At 47.1% G+C, this 16,940-nt stretch overlaps 1 long non-coding RNA gene across 2 annotated transcripts in view; it reads right to left on the bottom strand.

Annotated features, from left to right (window-relative positions):
* Positions 1-5,527: 5,527 nt before the first annotated feature.
* Positions 5,528-16,940, bottom strand: part of LOC140218847 (uncharacterized) — an 80,546-nt gene continuing 69,133 nt past the window's right edge. For both annotated transcript variants that reach the window (XR_011895035.1, XR_011895034.1), the window contains one exon: positions 5,528-6,123. This is a non-coding gene — a long non-coding RNA (uncharacterized lncRNA). The remainder of the gene's footprint in view (positions 6,124-16,940) is intronic.

Raw genomic sequence — 16,940 nt, 5'->3', positions numbered from 1 at the left:
GATGCAAAGTATCGTTTCTGGACATCATTCCTGTGCTGTTTAAGTCTTTTTTTGGAGTTGCCGGTTTCTCCGATGTAGACGTACCGACAGTTCGCACACCGAAGGACCTACACTACGCCTGGGAACTTGCCCTTTTCCGAACGGTCTTTCACATGCATGAGCTCGTGTTTACGTTTTGGAACGTGCACAGCCTGCACATCATATGACCACAACGCATGCAAGGGTCTCGCTTATGCAGGGGACCTATGGTATTGAAGCCCATTTTTCGGGGGGTCCAGGGAGGGTGGGTACTGCGCGAGCCAGCTGACACCCTACTGTGTCAATGGAGTACTCAGGGTATCCACAAGCCATCAATTCCCACAGCACAAGTGAATTGTCTGCCATGTGGTCTTCTACTGTTGTGCACACATTTTTCACCCAACGAAGGAGAGAGCAGACAACAGACCTCTTTTGCGAAGCAGGGTGCACCAATGTGTAGTTGATGTAGCGCCCCGTGTGAGTTAGCTTCCTAAACACCTCGAATAACAGGTTTGGCCCTTTATGCTGCACGAGGCTTTCCAAGAATGACAGTTGGCCTTCAGATTCCACTTCTATGGTGAACTTAATTGCTGCTTGCATTACTGTTTAAGTGAGCCGTGAGGAGGTGAATATTCTGTTGTTGCAAAACTCTGAAACAGTCGACATATCTGAAAAAGACCTTAGGTGTCGATGTAAACGAGCTAACCTTGAGTTAAACCTTGACCTCTTCACGGCTCACTTAAACAATTGCAAGCAAAATTAGGTTCACCATAGAAGTGGAATGTGAAGGTCAACTGTCATTCTTGGACTCCCTTGTGCCACGCGAAGGGCCAAACCTGTTATTTGAGGTGTTTAGGAAGCTGACTGACACGGGGCGCTACCTCAACTACACATTGGTGCACCCTGCTTCGCAGAAGAGGTCTGTTGTCTGCTCTCTCCTTCGTTGGGTGAAAAATGTGTGCACAACAGCAGAAGACCACATGGCAGACAATTCACTTGTGCGGTGGGAGTTGATGGCTTGGGGATACCCTGAGTACTTCATTGACTCAGTAGGGTGCCAGCTGGCTCACGCAGTACCCACCCACCCTGGACCCCCCCAAAAAACGGGCTTCAATACCGTACATCCGTGGCATCAGCGAGACCCTTGCTCATGTGGAAGAGCACGGCAGGAAGAACAAATCCTGACAGGCTTGCCAACTGTCACGAATTTCAGCGCTTCAGGAATGGACAGAGACGCAATGCAAATATGTTAAATATTTTTCCCAAGACACAATGTAACCCAAAACAAATGACCAGCAAAGTAAGTGTGCACAAAATATACCCTGTACACAAAAGAGATTAACAAAACTAGGTATATACATAATCAAAACAAATGAGAAATTAGCTGTATAATGTTTATAGTCTGACTGGCCAAGTGACAGTCCCCAAGAATTGAATGTTCTGACTGTCAGAGTAGCAGTGAACGTCGGCAAGGCGTGGTGCAAGATGTCAGCCTGCGTAGTTGCAACATGACGTAGACATAGACCTTCGTTGTGAGTGACGAGGTTGTCGCCCCCTTACGAGACTTGCATTGCACACGACGCAGTCTGGACTAGTCAGGCATTGTGTGGCCGACGTGGTCAGGTGATTGTGGCACTGGACAAGGCCGGTTATGGCAGTGTGCCGTTGGGTTGGGGTTGCAGAGCATAGTCATGGCGATGTAGTCGGGTCTTGGAAGCTGTTGTTGGCCAACTCTTGGATGTCCTCTCGTCTGTCCGTGGTCCCAGCTACTACTTCCCATCTCCAAACACAGCTAGAGATGCAACTGCCTTGCTTCTCATCCATGTCAGCAATGCGCGCTCCTTGGTTTTCCTCCCCTTTTCCTTCAATTTTTCTCTGACACTTCACATGCTTCCTCACCTCATGTATCCATTCTCCATTTCACTGACCAATGTTGTCTGCTCCACATTATCGCACATGCTCTGCCGGTGACTCGTGACAGTGTGAAAAGGGAAAGCATGGCAGCAAACGTATCCACTTGTCAGTCAGCACTGTGTTTGTCTTTTGTTTTATCTCATCTGTTGGTACTGTTCCTTGCCAAGGTGGCCAAGGTTTGTATTCAACATATGAAAAGAGTGCAGTGCAAACCGGAAAAGAGATGGTACCCTAGCTTTAATGGAAGCATACTTCGTTGACTTCAGTTGCACAAATGGCCAGGAGTGTACACCTTGAGACACTAGTTTATGGCATTGTAGGTCTTGAAGGCCGTGGAATTGGCTAACATGGCTAACACTTTTCTGCATGCTTCACTTGATGATTATCGTAAACCACAAGTGTTCTCAGCATTATGTTCAAATGCCTTATGCCATTTTAATGTGATGTTTAACATGCCTTCCTTCTCTGCTACTCGTGCACTTTCTATTTCGTTGCTTATATGTACCTTTTATTTACTTATTAGTTATGTGTAATATCTGCAGTGTCATTGTCTTACAGCGACACTGTTACGAGGTGTTTCACAATGGTTACAGTCTATATTCTTTTTTTAATTATGTGCAATATATGCAGTGCCATTGAGGCATCCAACATCTTAAGCGATGCTGTTAAGAAAAGTTACAATGTGGATGCAGCCACATTAAATGTAAATGCAACGCTGGTTCGGAGCCTTGAACTTGTTTTGAGACATAATTATCAACAATTATAAAATAAAAGTTGCCTGCATATACCTTGTTTGAATACATAGCTTATTTGCACGGTTTCTGAATAAGTAATTCATAATTTTTGTTTCTCGCATTTTATTATACTGGCTTTGTGTTAAAAGTCGGCAAGGACCTTGTACGGCTGCTGCCATAAAAGCAGATGCCAAGCTGCTGCTAGCCTGCATGCAGGCTATCACTAATACAACCAGCCTTGACCATGCTCGAGCGCAGCAGCACTTGCTGTGTGCAAGCAAGGCTGTGAGCCAGCAATCAGATCCCTTATTCCTCTGAAGGGTGTGAGAAATCTCTTATAACAGTGTTGTCAGATTGGCACAGTAAAACTTCATTTGGGCCTAGTTGGTACATAATTCTGAACTTAACGTTACAGCGCAGACACCTAAGACGAACCACAAAAAGCGCCAGTGTGTGTCGTGTCTTTTTGTGGTTCGTCTTAGGTGTTTGTGCTGTAATGTTAAGTTCAGATTGGCACACTTCTCTAAAAGATTTTTTTTTTACTTTTTATCCTTCCCAAGATGTTACGGAATGAAGCTTCCAAAAGTTGTCATCTCAACTAGGCCACATGTTCTTTTATGATGCGGTCTTCAGCACTGCCTGTTTTTTGCCTTTAATCGTCAGAAGTGAGCCCATGGTGGTTCTAAGGCTCTGTAAGCCTTGCACCAGCAGCATTGTCCAGGTGGAATATCAGTAAGGAAGTTTGGATGATGGCCATCAGAAGCCCACTTGTCATTATTCTGCCACTTTTGTTGCTTTTCTTGAGACTGCTTTTTCTTTCAATGTTATTGTGTTAAGAAATTTAAGCATGACGTATGTTTGGAGCTAAGGGCATGATCCACCGGCTTCAAAGTTCCTAGAGTCAGTCTGCGCAAGGAATTGTGAGGCAGTGCTGCTATTGAAAGCATGCACTTTCACCCGCTCTTAAAATCGGGGTACAATACAATGAACATTTTACCATCCCTTACGACTCTCTCTTAGCCACTATGTTTGCCTTTCGGTAATATGGGGGAAAAAAGCAAAGCTGAACTCTGCTTTATTTAGTCCACTCTGCCAGCTTGTCACAGTAAAAATGGCTCTGTTAGTGCCTACCAGAACTTTCATTTTCCTAATCATTTAATTTTGAAGTGCAATAAGTGTTTTGGCGTCTTCTCAACTTTTTGCTGCTTTAACTCTTGCACATGTCAATATTAATGAGAAATGATGTCCTCTTTACCTTTTGTAGTACCACAGTCTAGATTTGTCAGAGAATGCACTGTTATAGCTACGTTATTTCTACAATAACTGTATTGCACCTTGTTTAGGCACTTGTGGCTGATTTCCATGTATTTTTTTATGTACTTCATAAGGTCTGTGCTTAAACCTGCAGCTGGATGAGTTGCTTTCTATTCTTACTGTTTGGTTTGTGCAGATAACACATGGGCAAGAAAGAATCAAAAACCAGTTGAGAGATTGTGCTTGCGTCGTCCATTTCTTCCTTGCCTCTGCTTATGCAATAAAGTTATTTTATACAAAGCACTACTTTGCTTACTTTTGTTTGCATCTTCTAGCTTGCAAACCAATATATTGTGTATTTCTCAGTGTGGAAACTCAATATTGAAAATTCTTAAATTGGCATACTAGCCGAGTCATGTGAACAGATACTCCCATATGTTCCTGTAAAACCTCCATGATCATTGTAAAGAAATACTATGGTACTTTGAAAAGCCTCCCTCGAATGTAAAAAAGTATTCCCATAGCTTCCTGCAAAAGCTCCGTGATGGATGTAAACACATGCTCCCATAATTCCCTGCATAAGCTCCTTGATGGAGGTAAACATATACTCCCATATTTCCCTACAAAAGCTCCGCAATGGAGGTAAACACATGCTCCCATAGTTCCCTGCGAAAGCTCTTTGATGGAGGTAAACATATACTCCCATAGTTCCCTACAAAAGCTCCGCGATGGAGGTAAGCATATACTCCCATAGTTGCCCGCAGAAGCTCCGCGATGGAAGTAAACATATACTCCCATAAGTACCTCCACAACCTCCGCGATGGAGGTAAACATATACTCCCATAGTTGCCCGCAGAAGCTCCGCGATGGAAGTAAACATATACTCCCATAAGTACCTCCACAACCTCCGCGATGGAGGTAAACATATACTCCCATAGTTGCCCGCAGAAGCTCCGCGATGGAAGTAAACATATACTCCCATAAGTACCTCCACAACCTCCGCGATGGAGGTAAACGTATACTCCCATAAGTACCTCCACAACCTCCGTTCAGCAGCGGAGTAGATCTTTTACTCCGCCTACCCGGAGTATATTTACCTCCCATCAGGGAATGCGCTAGAGGAAAAGCCATTTACTCCCATCTCGGATCATTTTTGCTAACAGTGTACTGTCAGTATAGGAAGCTTGTGCGTCCGGTACCCATGCATATAGTTTACCGCTGTTTACGCTGATGTTATGCTACAAATGTGAGGCGACGAGCGCTGCTTTACCACATTTATTACGTGTTTCCCGACCAGTGTAGCCAGGTGCTCCGAAGTCGTCACGAATCAGGCGATGTCTCAACGTGCCGCATCGTAGCGTTTCGCAAAGACCGAGTTATGATGAACGTTCGGCATACTTTAGTGGAGGGGATATCTGTATGCCTAATTTGCCTGAGGCCCCTGACGCGATACCTTCTATAACCCCTTTCATGCAGCATCATCCGAGCGTTTAGGTTTGTTTGGGCTACGTTAGCTCGCACTGCCAGGAGCCAGTGAGAATGAGACTGGAGGAGAGGGAAAGAGACGTTGCGTCTTCAGCCTTCACCACAAATTACAACGCATTGACTGCTGTGGACACTCATTTATTGCACTGTTCGGAGTAATCAAGAAAAGGAACTGAAATCCCGGAGACACCCGGCTCCTACTTCCGTAGGGTGACCTTGTGTTCCCATCCCAGGGCCGGCATGTCGTGGACAGGTACAGCCCCGGTGGGCAAGCTGCGGCGACTAGCTTCTCTCGGTGCCTTGGGCGTCAGGGCTGTGGGAGGGCCCTCCAGGGGGCAGGGTGGGGGGGGGGGGGCACGGGAGGGAGACGGGAGGGTGACCGGTGGGGGGGCACGGGAGCAGGGGACAGGGTGGGGGGGCACGGGAGGGAGACGGGAGGGAGACAGGTGGGGCACGGGAGGGAGACCGGTGGGGGGGGGGCACGGGAGCAGGGGGCAGGGTGGGGGGGCACGGGAGGGAGACGGGAGGGAGACAGGTGGGGCACGGGAGGGAAACGGGAGGGAGACCGGTGGGGGGGCACGGGAGCAGGGGGCAGGGTTGGGGGGCACGGGAGGGAGACGGGAGGGAGACAGGTGGGGCACGGGAGGGAGACCGGCGAGCGTCTTCGGCGGCCGTGTCCAGTCATGAGTCTCGCTGCGGCTAAGCCGGTCTCGGGTGCCTGCGGAAAAGAATGCGAGGCAATGATTCTGATATTCGATATACGGGTCACTTGATAAAGCAAGCCCGGTGGAGTACAAGCAGTGCAAGCAACCCACCGGGAGTGCTAAAAATCTATCCAATGCTGCTGATCACGAGGTTACAAGCTACCGGCCGTCGCGGTCGCATTCAAAGCGATGGAATGTAAAAAATGTTCATGATCCACGCGAAGAAACATCCATTGGTAAACAAAAGAAAAGCAATTATGACTACTTGATTTCAGAAGCAAACTAGGTTACCGTGGAACCTACCGCCGTTGAGTGCCTTGGAAACAGTGAAAGTAGTCACTAGTAGATTTGCAAGTATAATAGCACTGAAATATTTTCTTTTCTTTACAAATAGGAGAGTACATTTCGGGTACATGGACCAAAAGGCAACAAAATAATTAGCGGCACAGCTAAGGTAACGTGAAACATAGTAGAAGTTGAAACACGGTTACCTAGATATCTTATTGTTTGAGGGAGGGTAAACGTACAAAGGCGCGATAAGATCTTCACAGGCGTTACAGCGTATTCTACTTTAAAACAATATTTTTATTTTTATGCTGTTGAAGCGATGTCATCCGAGTGGTCTCTGGTAGGCTGAAAGTGCGTTGAACAGAAACAGTCCGATACCTAAACTATACATATACGTAGAGAAACAATAATATTGCATTGGAAAGTGGTCATGAAATTTACTTGCAAGAAAATAGTGCAAGGCAGGCTTGACGATTGCAAAACAATCGATACAAACAACAAGATAGAGGGTGGTGCAATTAATGTTGGAGGTAACCCGCTTGTCACTAAGAAAAATGTTATTTTTTCTGGTCGAGAAAAGTTTTACATGTATATGCACCACTAAGTGACTACAATTGTGAGCCATATCATAAGAAGCCAACAAACACTGCCACCAAGGACACCATAGGGGAAATTGCCTATGCTTAATAAATGAAATAAGGAAACGATAAATTAATGATAATTAATGTGGATGAAAACCCACAACCTTCGCATGCGAAGGTTGTGGGTTCGGCTCCCACCTGCGGCAAGTTGTTTTTTCATCCACTTTAATTACCATAAACCGCAGTGAAAACAGCAGCGAAAGAACTGAGATCACAGTAATTAATACTTTATATTGCTCCAAAAATCCGTTTCTCTGCCGATCGCAGCATTTGACACTAACAATGTTGTGACAGCAAATGTGAGACAGAAGGCACATAACACTTAGGGTGGTGCTATTCACTTTGATTGTTTCGGAACGAAACCCATACTGTACATGTTATGGCCCTACGTGTCGTTACATTTGAACAACAAAAAGGTAGGGGGTTTGCGTTTTGCAAAACTGCATGCAGGTTTTTACTGCGTGCAATTAAAATTAAAAACCTTCACAGCTGATACTAAATGCATTCTCCACAGCTTTAGGTTATACAGGTGCACTACTTTACACAGAACTTTCTTTTACCTCGTCACTGCCCACACTCTTAGGCAACGTTACACCCTTTGTAGTGCCCCTTCTGCCACACAGCGATCATCGTCATCTGCGTTGATGCATTTCCTTTCTTTAACGCTACGAGCCCTGTACTTTGCAGTAACGAACGGCATGCGCCTTATCAGCATGATAGCATTCCCGACAGAAAAGTAGCGGGCGTGGCGTTTTCAAGAAAGGAAACGCATCAAGGCAGATAACGATTATTCTTGTATGGCAGAAGGGGCACTCCAAAGGGTGTAACTTTGCCTAAGAGTGCAGGTGGTGATTCAGATTCTTCAAAGGTGTTTCATTATATGGGATGGCACATCGCGCTTCACTTATTTGCAGAATATTGCATTCCACTTGTGTCATATGAGATAAATCCATTAGAGAGCTTTAAGTTGCCTTAAATTTATTACAGCTGTGTACTGGTAAACTGGCAGCAGCTTCCAGTGCTTGTGGAAAAACAATTGTAACTGCCATATTATATGTAACCGCTAGTGCACAGGCATCGGCAGCAGCAATGGTTAGGGTACACTTGTTTCTTCTGTTCTGGGGTATGCATCCTCCACCAGAAATTAGTTTTTTTCGTCTTCCTCTTCTACCACATTGGAATATGAAATGGGGTGTAATTTGTAGGGAATACTCTTGCATAAACTTCATGAGCATTTCTTCTTGTCTGTGCCACAGATCATTGTAGCTACGACTGCAAAAGCAGGGTGCCTGTTTACAGCGATGTAGGGAACAATCTGTGAATCTTTAACGAACAGTAAGGATAATGAGTAATCGAATAATTTTTAGTAATCTTCAACAAATTTAGCACTCTGCTTTCCACTGTGGTGTTTTTCAATCTCTAATGTTTGCACAAGGTTTGACTGCAGGATGTCATTTTGTGTGAAAGAGCGCACTTGTGCGCATAACACCTCATCGGCAACATTCTGCTGCACAGAATGCCATTAGCTTTCGTATGCATTGGTCACTATCTCACAAACCGGCTGCTCCTTTGTTAGTTGGGATGTAGCATTATTGTAAAGCACATTTGATGTCATAACAAAAAGAATTGTGCCCTCTTATCCCCTAATTCTCCTCACTTGATGCTTAGTGTTATAATAGCATGGTTGACACCATGAGGGTCAGTGTGGTGTATAATTATGTCTATGGTGGGTTGGGGGGTGTACAATAACTTAAGCAACTTTTCCAGACGACTTTAATCAGTATTGTGGAATGCTGTTTTTTTTTTCACTCACTGTTACCAAGTTTCACCTTGGTTGTGGCAACAAGTATAATGTAGATCGCTAGCGCTCCTGCCAACACACATAATGTGCAGGCATCGGTGTTGAAAAAAAGACCAGCTAATGGTTTGCCAGGAGCTAAGGTCCATTTAGATCATTAAATTTTGAGCTTACACCAGTGGAAATAACTGGTGATGAAAGCACACCCAGGAAAACTGCTCATATTTTCTTTCATTGTAATAATGCTGAAGCTTTCGACTGCATTTGAACTGACTTGTTTAAAAAATGACCCATTTCCTTGATCAAGTAAGTCAAAAGGTTCCACAGGAAGACAAACTTGAAGCCGTCAACAGCAGCATGAATATAAACAGCGCTCGGCGTTTTGCAATCTTGCAGCTGGTTATCATATTGTCCATCCCATTTTTTTCTACAGGCTGTTCTTTACTGTTTTGTGGTCATGCCCAGTTTAATTTTAATGTCCCTATTTTTGATTATTTGGTTAATATATCTTTTCTTCATCGGCTTTCAACAAAATATATATTCATAATGTGCCTTGATTTACCATTTACAGTGATCTTAACCAGATGCATCTTGATACAAAATTTATTTTCCTTAATTCTTCGTTTTCCTTTTCCAAAAGTGCAAGCTGTTTAGGTTGATACCTATTTTCTCTTCTGGGAAGATTAGGTCTACTGGAATAATGACTGCTTACATGTGTACATCGTTTTCTGTTTTGGTCACCCCTACTCGTAGCAAGTACTGACAGCCCACTCCATCACAATCGCCACTGCTAAGCACACCCTTCCTTCCTTTATTTTAACACTTTGGCTTCTCTTGACCTATTATATACACCAATTTCTTCTCCCCCAATGAGGCTAGGGGCCAGTGAGTTTTGCACAATCCAAAACAACACAGCCAAGGAAAACATTTGCTACCCTAATGACAAGCACCTATGTCGAAATGTTGGCTACAGCAGCATCCCTTGTTCCAACAATGTTGGTCTACTTACATGTTTTTCTAACACAGGAGTTACTGCTTTGTCGTGTTCTGTGATTATACTTTTTTGCCGCTTTCTTTAGGATGGATATTCACGAATACTATTTGTTTCTTTTAACAGCAGCAAGTTTATCCTTGCAAGCATTTGGGGTCAAGAACAACTTTCACAAGGAAGAAGTGCAAGATGAGTGATTGAAGAAAATAAAGTTGCTTCTGTGATCTAAGAACTTGGGGACTGAAATGTTGCACATTTTTGTATATATGCTATGCAGTGCATTCATATCACAAAGTGCAAAGTGTTCTATCCCTCCAGCCATGTCAGCGTGTTGACAAGACAATTTTCTCAATGGTGACCTGCTGCTTTGGCTATGAGCTGCCTTCATTAGATTTGCATTAAAGGAGATGTACTATCATGCACAAAAGTACCCTGGAAGTGCGAGCATTGACCAAATTGCCTTTCTGTTCAAGACCGCTGAAAACAGTGGCTCACGTATACACATTCTGAACGCAGATGGTAGCACGGCTGATCTCAGCAAATAGTGCACCATAAAATTCGGTCGACTCTCGCACGTCCTAGGCAATTTTGTCCTTGATGGCACATTCTCCGAACAATAGATATACTCTGCCAGAGGAAATACGGGAAGCACCTGTACTTTAACGGATATAGTGCAGATTTAGCATACGGAGTCTTTCGTTTTCTGAATACGGCCGGCAAGCACCTGTATTTTAATGGTTATAGTACAAATTCAGTATACAGTGTGTTCCGTTTTCTGAATACGAGAAGCACCGTACTTTAACGGTTATAGTAGAGATTCGGAATACAGAGTCTTCCGTTTTCTAGATACAGAAGCACTCGTATCTTGTTTTACGGTCTCTCTTTTACAGTTGTCGGTTCTACGGAAATGGCCGTTCTTAATTTACGGAAGAGTGTTCGGTCACAAATTACCAGCAAATTTTCTGTAAAGTAAGGAACATTTTTTTTACAGTGTACCCTGATTGCTGCTTCGAGCGCGGTGCCCACTCTGCTGCGCGCCCGCGATGTTCTTTTTATATGAACTATTCGCCGAGTTAAGTAGGTTTTCTGTATCTGCTTGTCTACGTTCAATAAGCAGATCCCCATGCATTCGGTCTCCGCCTGGGGAAGAGCGCATTTAGTTGGCCAATTAAATGAGCGGGGACAGTCCGGGGAAACGTGGATGCGATTTGCGCACCGCGCAGTTACGCCGAGTCGGCGATAATAGAACGCTCTGCTGTCTAGCCTGGCTGGCCAGGCCGGTGCGGGAATAGAACACGCCCTAGCTCAGGCCGCAGCCGCTGGAGCTGGGTGTCCCGTGCGCTAGCTTGTCAGACCAGAAGGATGCTGGCCTATATAGACCAGGGACGGAATTGATTAAGGTGCGCTATTGGTGCGCAATTTTTTAGCCACAAGGTTCTACGCTAAGATATAAGGGTGCTACTGAAGGGGAAGGACATTTAACTGGCGGCGTAGCATGAGAGCGGGGAGGAAGCAAGACTCGCGCTAAATGGCCAGAAATGAAACAAGTACGGTCAAGTTGATATCATGATTGCGCATTATGTATATGTAGTTAAGGCTATATCCTTACGGCAAGTCAGTGCGCACTCATATTCGGCAATTTACTTTTTTGGGCGCCGACAAGCGCAACCGCACTCGCCCGTTCACCGCACCGCCGTTAAAACGATTGCAGTGGAAGTGTTACGTATTTTTCTCACATTTCTCCAAGAGATCGGAATGATGCGAAATTTCTCGCTTCAGGGGACATGTAATGTATTCAAGTTATCAAACTGATTTTGAAGGGAACTTTATGGCTGATTCGCTGGCGCGGAGGGTTTCAGATGCGACGGTTGCTGCTAGGTGTTCACATGGTTTCGTACGAATTGGGAGACGTGTATGCCCCGTTCCCCTCGAGCGTTTACGATAGCTTCCAGCTAGATATAGAAAATATAGCAAACGAACCAGTTCTCGCAGATTTCTTAAGTGCTAAAATTTGGGCTAGTTGGTAGAATTTCACCATACTGTCTGAGACAGTCAGCATGAACAGAGAAGAATGGGAGGGGCAATCGTGCTAATGAAATATAAAGGACTACAATAAACTGAACCGTATGCCTTTTGGAATATGTATATTGTGCAGTCTTCGAAAGCCAAGCAAAAACAAACGAAAGCGCGCTCTTGGGACAAAGGAACGACAACACAGTAGCGCGGACAATCACAAGGGGAATTTATTGAGGCTCCTACGTACAAATCTACCCCGCAGAATTGTTGCCAATAGAACATGCCGAATGCGGCGCGACAAGTTGAGCAAGCCCGAGTCTTCGCGTGCGAATATGTTCGCCCTCATGCTGCACGCTAATTTTTCGCATGTATAATCACGCATGCGGTGTCGCCTTCGAACGATCCAATTCATCCATCCCGGTGCCCTGCTTTGAAGCTTTTCTCGGGACGCTCCCGCGAAACGTCTCGGCGCAGCTCGCCGATCCCACGCCCTCCGTTTTACGCCTGAGTCAACCCGCCGTTAGTTGGTGTTAGCAGTTCAACACTCACGCCACCGCTTAATAACCTCCAACAACACCGACTGCCACAGGCGCCCAGCTGCACTTGCAAGCCGGATTACAGGAGATGAGAAAGCCATAGCGGAAACACATCAGGGGCCGCTTGAGAGTTGAGTGTCCTCACAATGCTCAATGCATTATTAATGCGAGAGTATTATATGGTTCTTGAGGCGGGAAATCGAGCGTTGACGGTGTGGCCAACGGTGGTCTGGAAAGGCTAAGAACCATTCAGCTATGGTGGGAGTCGAGCCTACGATCTTTGGCGTTATTTAAAGCGATATTAATTAGTGCACTCGAACCCGCGGTCATTCGTATGGGTCGCACGCACGATCTTTGGTGTTAATAGGTTGTTTAGGCGTATTTCATTAGGGCACTCAAGTCCATGACCATTGGTAGGAGAACCATCCACGACCATTGGTGTTAAGCTGAATAGGGCATTCTAACCCATGACCATTGCTGGAAGTCGAACCCACAACCTTTGCTGTTAATTAAGGTGAATTAGGGCACTCGAACCCATGATCATTTGTAAGAGTGAAACCAACGATCTTCGATGTTAACTAAGGCGAATTAGGGCACTCGAAGCCATGACCATTGGTAGCAGTGGCACCCACGACCTATGGTGTTTATTCAGGCGAATTTAATTACGGCACTCGAACACATGACCACTGGTAGGAGTCGCACGCACGGTCTTCGGTGTTCAGGCAAAATTAAGATTGAGTTGAAGGCTGTCAAGCCCACAACATCTTGTGTTAATTAGGGTGAAGTTAATTATTGTACACTTAACTAACATATTGTTAATTAGGACACTTGAACCCACGAGCTTTGTAGTAGTCGAATCCTCGACCTTTCGTGGGAGTCGAATCCACGACATTGCATTGTGAGCGCCTCGAGTCGAAAGCATTGGTCACGTCGCGGCGCTTCTGCTGACGTGCCTCTCTTGTCACGTGAGTCCGCCAATGGCGCCACCAAACGTGGCCGCGCTTCTGCTGACGTGGCCGATATGCTTTCGTATTAATCCCCGTAGGGATAACTAAGTGCCCCTTGAATTGTTTGCTGCAGTTGCCGCCATGCGGATCCCAAGTTCTACGTGTGTAGGCTTATTTGCAATTTTGATTAGTGACATGTTTTAGGCAATTCATCTTAATTTTTGAAGAGCGAAATACGGCGTGACGACACGAGTGAAGGCAATGCCAGGCTTTTCTACGGTGCGCGATATGAAAGCCCTATTCAGCGAGCCTATTTAGTACTTGGTTGATATGACGGGTGTGTGTGTGTAGCTTTTTAATGCGATAGCATTATATGGCTCATGAGACGGAAAATCCGGCGTCGTAGGCGTCACCACTGATGGTCCAAAACGGCTACTACCCCTCGAATATGGGTGGCAGTAAAACTAATAAGCATTACTGATGGTCCAAAACCGCTACTACGCCTCGAATACGGGTGGCAGTAAAACCAATGACCATTGGTGGGAGTCGGAGAAAAGAAGAAGAGCACGGAGCAGACACGTCTCTCACATTGGCTCCGTCTTTTTCGATGTTCCGCTGGCCAATTTTTCGAGCAACGACGATTTCAAGCACATCATCAGATTCATGTAGTTGCCCAGACTCGACTGATACAAAGTTTTCAGGTGGGAACCAATTTTTGACAATTTCATTTTACTTTCTCTGTTCATCCCACTACGTGCGGAGCTAACCCTTGCGAGGAACAGGGCCCATTATGCCTTGCCGACCTACGTGCCAGGCGGGCATGGCAGACTCCCGTATGGAAGAGCAAGAGGACAACAACGAGGAAGATTTCGGTTGGCAAGTGGCTGTGATGTTATTGCGGCCGGATCACTTCAGAAAAAGGGAGAAGCAGCACGTGAAAGCACAAACACACATCAGACGTGTATTGACGTACACAACACAGATAACGGCACACACACGGGACAGTTTCCCAAGATGCCTCATAGACGACATGCACTATATCTATGGATCGGTGGATTATGATTGGCCTACAGTTCCGGCGGAAGCGTGTGTCGCCGTGTCTGAGACCTCGTGGAACCGATGTTGGCCAGCGGGATCGGACAGCAGTGTCGGCCGGCCGGGTCGGACAGCCGTGTAGGATGGCCGGGTCGGACAGCCGGGTCGGACCAGCTCGCGGGGCTCAGGTGGCCCTGCTCCACAGTCGATGGACTGGAGCATCCGCGTGCCCGGTTTCCCTCCGGCGGGGTATGCGCTCTGGAGCCCACGGCCGCAGTCACCGGGTCGCGTCCACAGCAGGCGGGGTAGCCCTGTGGCCGCTCACTCGACCACTCGATCGCCCGATTCAGGACCGCCAGCCCTCCTGGACCAGTGCCCAGCGGGAGAGCGGGGCGAGGTAACCTCCCAGCGGGCGACAGCGCTGACTCGCGTGTGGCGTATTGGCGCGGGCGGCGATAGCTCCTATGGGCCAGACGCCCAGCGAGGAAGCTGTTTTCCGTCCAAAGCCGAACCTCGCGCACTGCTCACGCCACGGGACCACGGGCCACTCTCTCGCGCCACGCTTTTTTGAAGCGCCACTGCCGACGCTCCCAAATTGGTGTCGATGATGATGATGATGATGATGATGACTCTCTTGCGGATATTTGCAAAGAGTCGCTGTCATCTTCGCCACCGCACGGCGCACTGTCTTCATATGTTTATAATTTCCACTCCCGCGTACCATATATTATCACAGTGGCTACCAGACGACGATCCCGGGCTGGAAAGAAGAGCAGCAACGCGGGCAACGCGACGCCAAGTACCTCGCAAGCGTCCGGCGGAGACGCCGCTACATACGGCCGCAAGGGACCCGCCACCAGCACCGGCTCTATCAAGAATCGTATAGTCAAGGCCTCAAGGATGCCCCAACTGCCCGAGGAGCATCGGAAGATTATAATCAGGCCACGAGGAGGACTAAATTTGAGCAAAGTACCACCTAATTGGAATTGCAGTGATCGAGGCTTCAGGCCTAACGGCAGAGCAAGCATGTGAAGACAGGGTGTTCCCCAACTTCACACAAGATATCGTGGTGGTCAGCACGCCTGAACCAGACCATGCGGCAAGGTAAGTGAGAACCAAGTCCTTCAAGATCGTAGAAACGGAGTAAGAGGTCAATGCGTACGAGACGGCCCCGCACGCCACGTGCAAAGGGTGATTAGACAAGTCGACATCAGGGACTCCCAGTCCACTATCACAAGGAATATCGTGCATGAGCGCAACCCGCTCACTTTGGTCGCCAAGCGCATCAAGACGTCGGGCTCAGTCATCGTCCTCTTCGATGGACTGAGAGTGCCAAACTTTGTGCGCTACGGGCCGACCTTGTTGAGATGTTATCTCTAAAGGAAACAATTTGATGTGTGCTTCACTTGTGGTAGGGTAGGACACCGCTCGGACGTGTGCCCCACGCCGGACTATGTTCAGTGTAGAGGGTGTGGAGCCCTCAACCCACGAGCGGACCACGTTTGCGCGCCCAAGTGCTAGTTTTGTGGAGGAGACCATCCCACCGGAGACAAGGCGTGCAAGCAGAGATTTCAAACACCCTATGTGGTACGAGCTCGCCGAAGGGAACGCGCCCGGTCACGATCGGCCACGAGGGAGAGAAGCCGCTCCAAGTCGGGAGGAGCGCAGGTGCAAAGGGAACGCGCCCGGTCGCGATCGGCCGCGAGGGAGAGAAGCCGCTCCAAGTCGGGAGGAGCGCAGGCGCGCTTAGAAGATAGGACACCTGGTGCCAAGCCGATAGTTGGGACCACCTGAGCGGATAAAGCCTAAGGTACGGTGAGAATCGTTGGTGGCGCCACTACGCCGGCGGTGACTGAAGGCAATGATGCCAGAATAGAACAGTTGATTAGGGAGGTAAACTCATTGCATAAAGCTAACGAAAAGCTCACCAAACAGATAGTAGAACTGAATAAGAAGGCACAGCCGAGCTATGCCAGCGTAGCAGTAGAAAAAGAAGGCACATCCGAGCCCTGCCAGCGTAGCAGTAGCCAGACCAGTAGGTCAAAGCAACGGACCAAGCGAGGGAGATAAGTCCCCCGCCCACCAAAAGAAAAGCAGTAAGCCCCGAAACTGACTCGGTTTTCTCAGTCCTCAGCGAGCTGAAAGAGGTATTCAAAGAAATTAGAGAGACGACAGAAAGGACTAACTTTAAAGTGGATAAGCTATGGAAATGGAGGTTAATGGCCGAACAGCGATTCAAGAAACTCGAAACGAGATGCGACGACGACGAATTCTTGCCGTCAGAATCGGAAAGCGTAAAATCGCTCTCCGAAACGTCAGGGGGCGCTCCAAAGAGATCGATCGCTTTTAACAGCAAAATTAACCCGTCCAATAATCATGGATAGCACCCACAGTTTTAGTGTGTGGCTGTGGAATTGTCGCGGATTCCTCAACAAAAAGGCATCACTGCGCCAATTAATTAGATCGATGGGTGTCAAACCAAAGTAATTATGCTGCAGGAAACTTTAGCGGACGAAGTAAAGCTAACCGGGTACAAATCGGTATGTAGAGAAAAGATTGTGGGAGGGGATTGGCCACCC

Source organism: Dermacentor andersoni, chromosome 6 (genome assembly GCF_023375885.2).
Source record: "Dermacentor andersoni chromosome 6, qqDerAnde1_hic_scaffold, whole genome shotgun sequence".
Taxonomy (NCBI): domain Eukaryota; kingdom Metazoa; phylum Arthropoda; class Arachnida; order Ixodida; family Ixodidae; genus Dermacentor; species Dermacentor andersoni.
The sequence above is the reverse complement of the archived record's forward strand: the minus strand, read 5'-3'. Positions and strand labels throughout refer to the sequence as shown.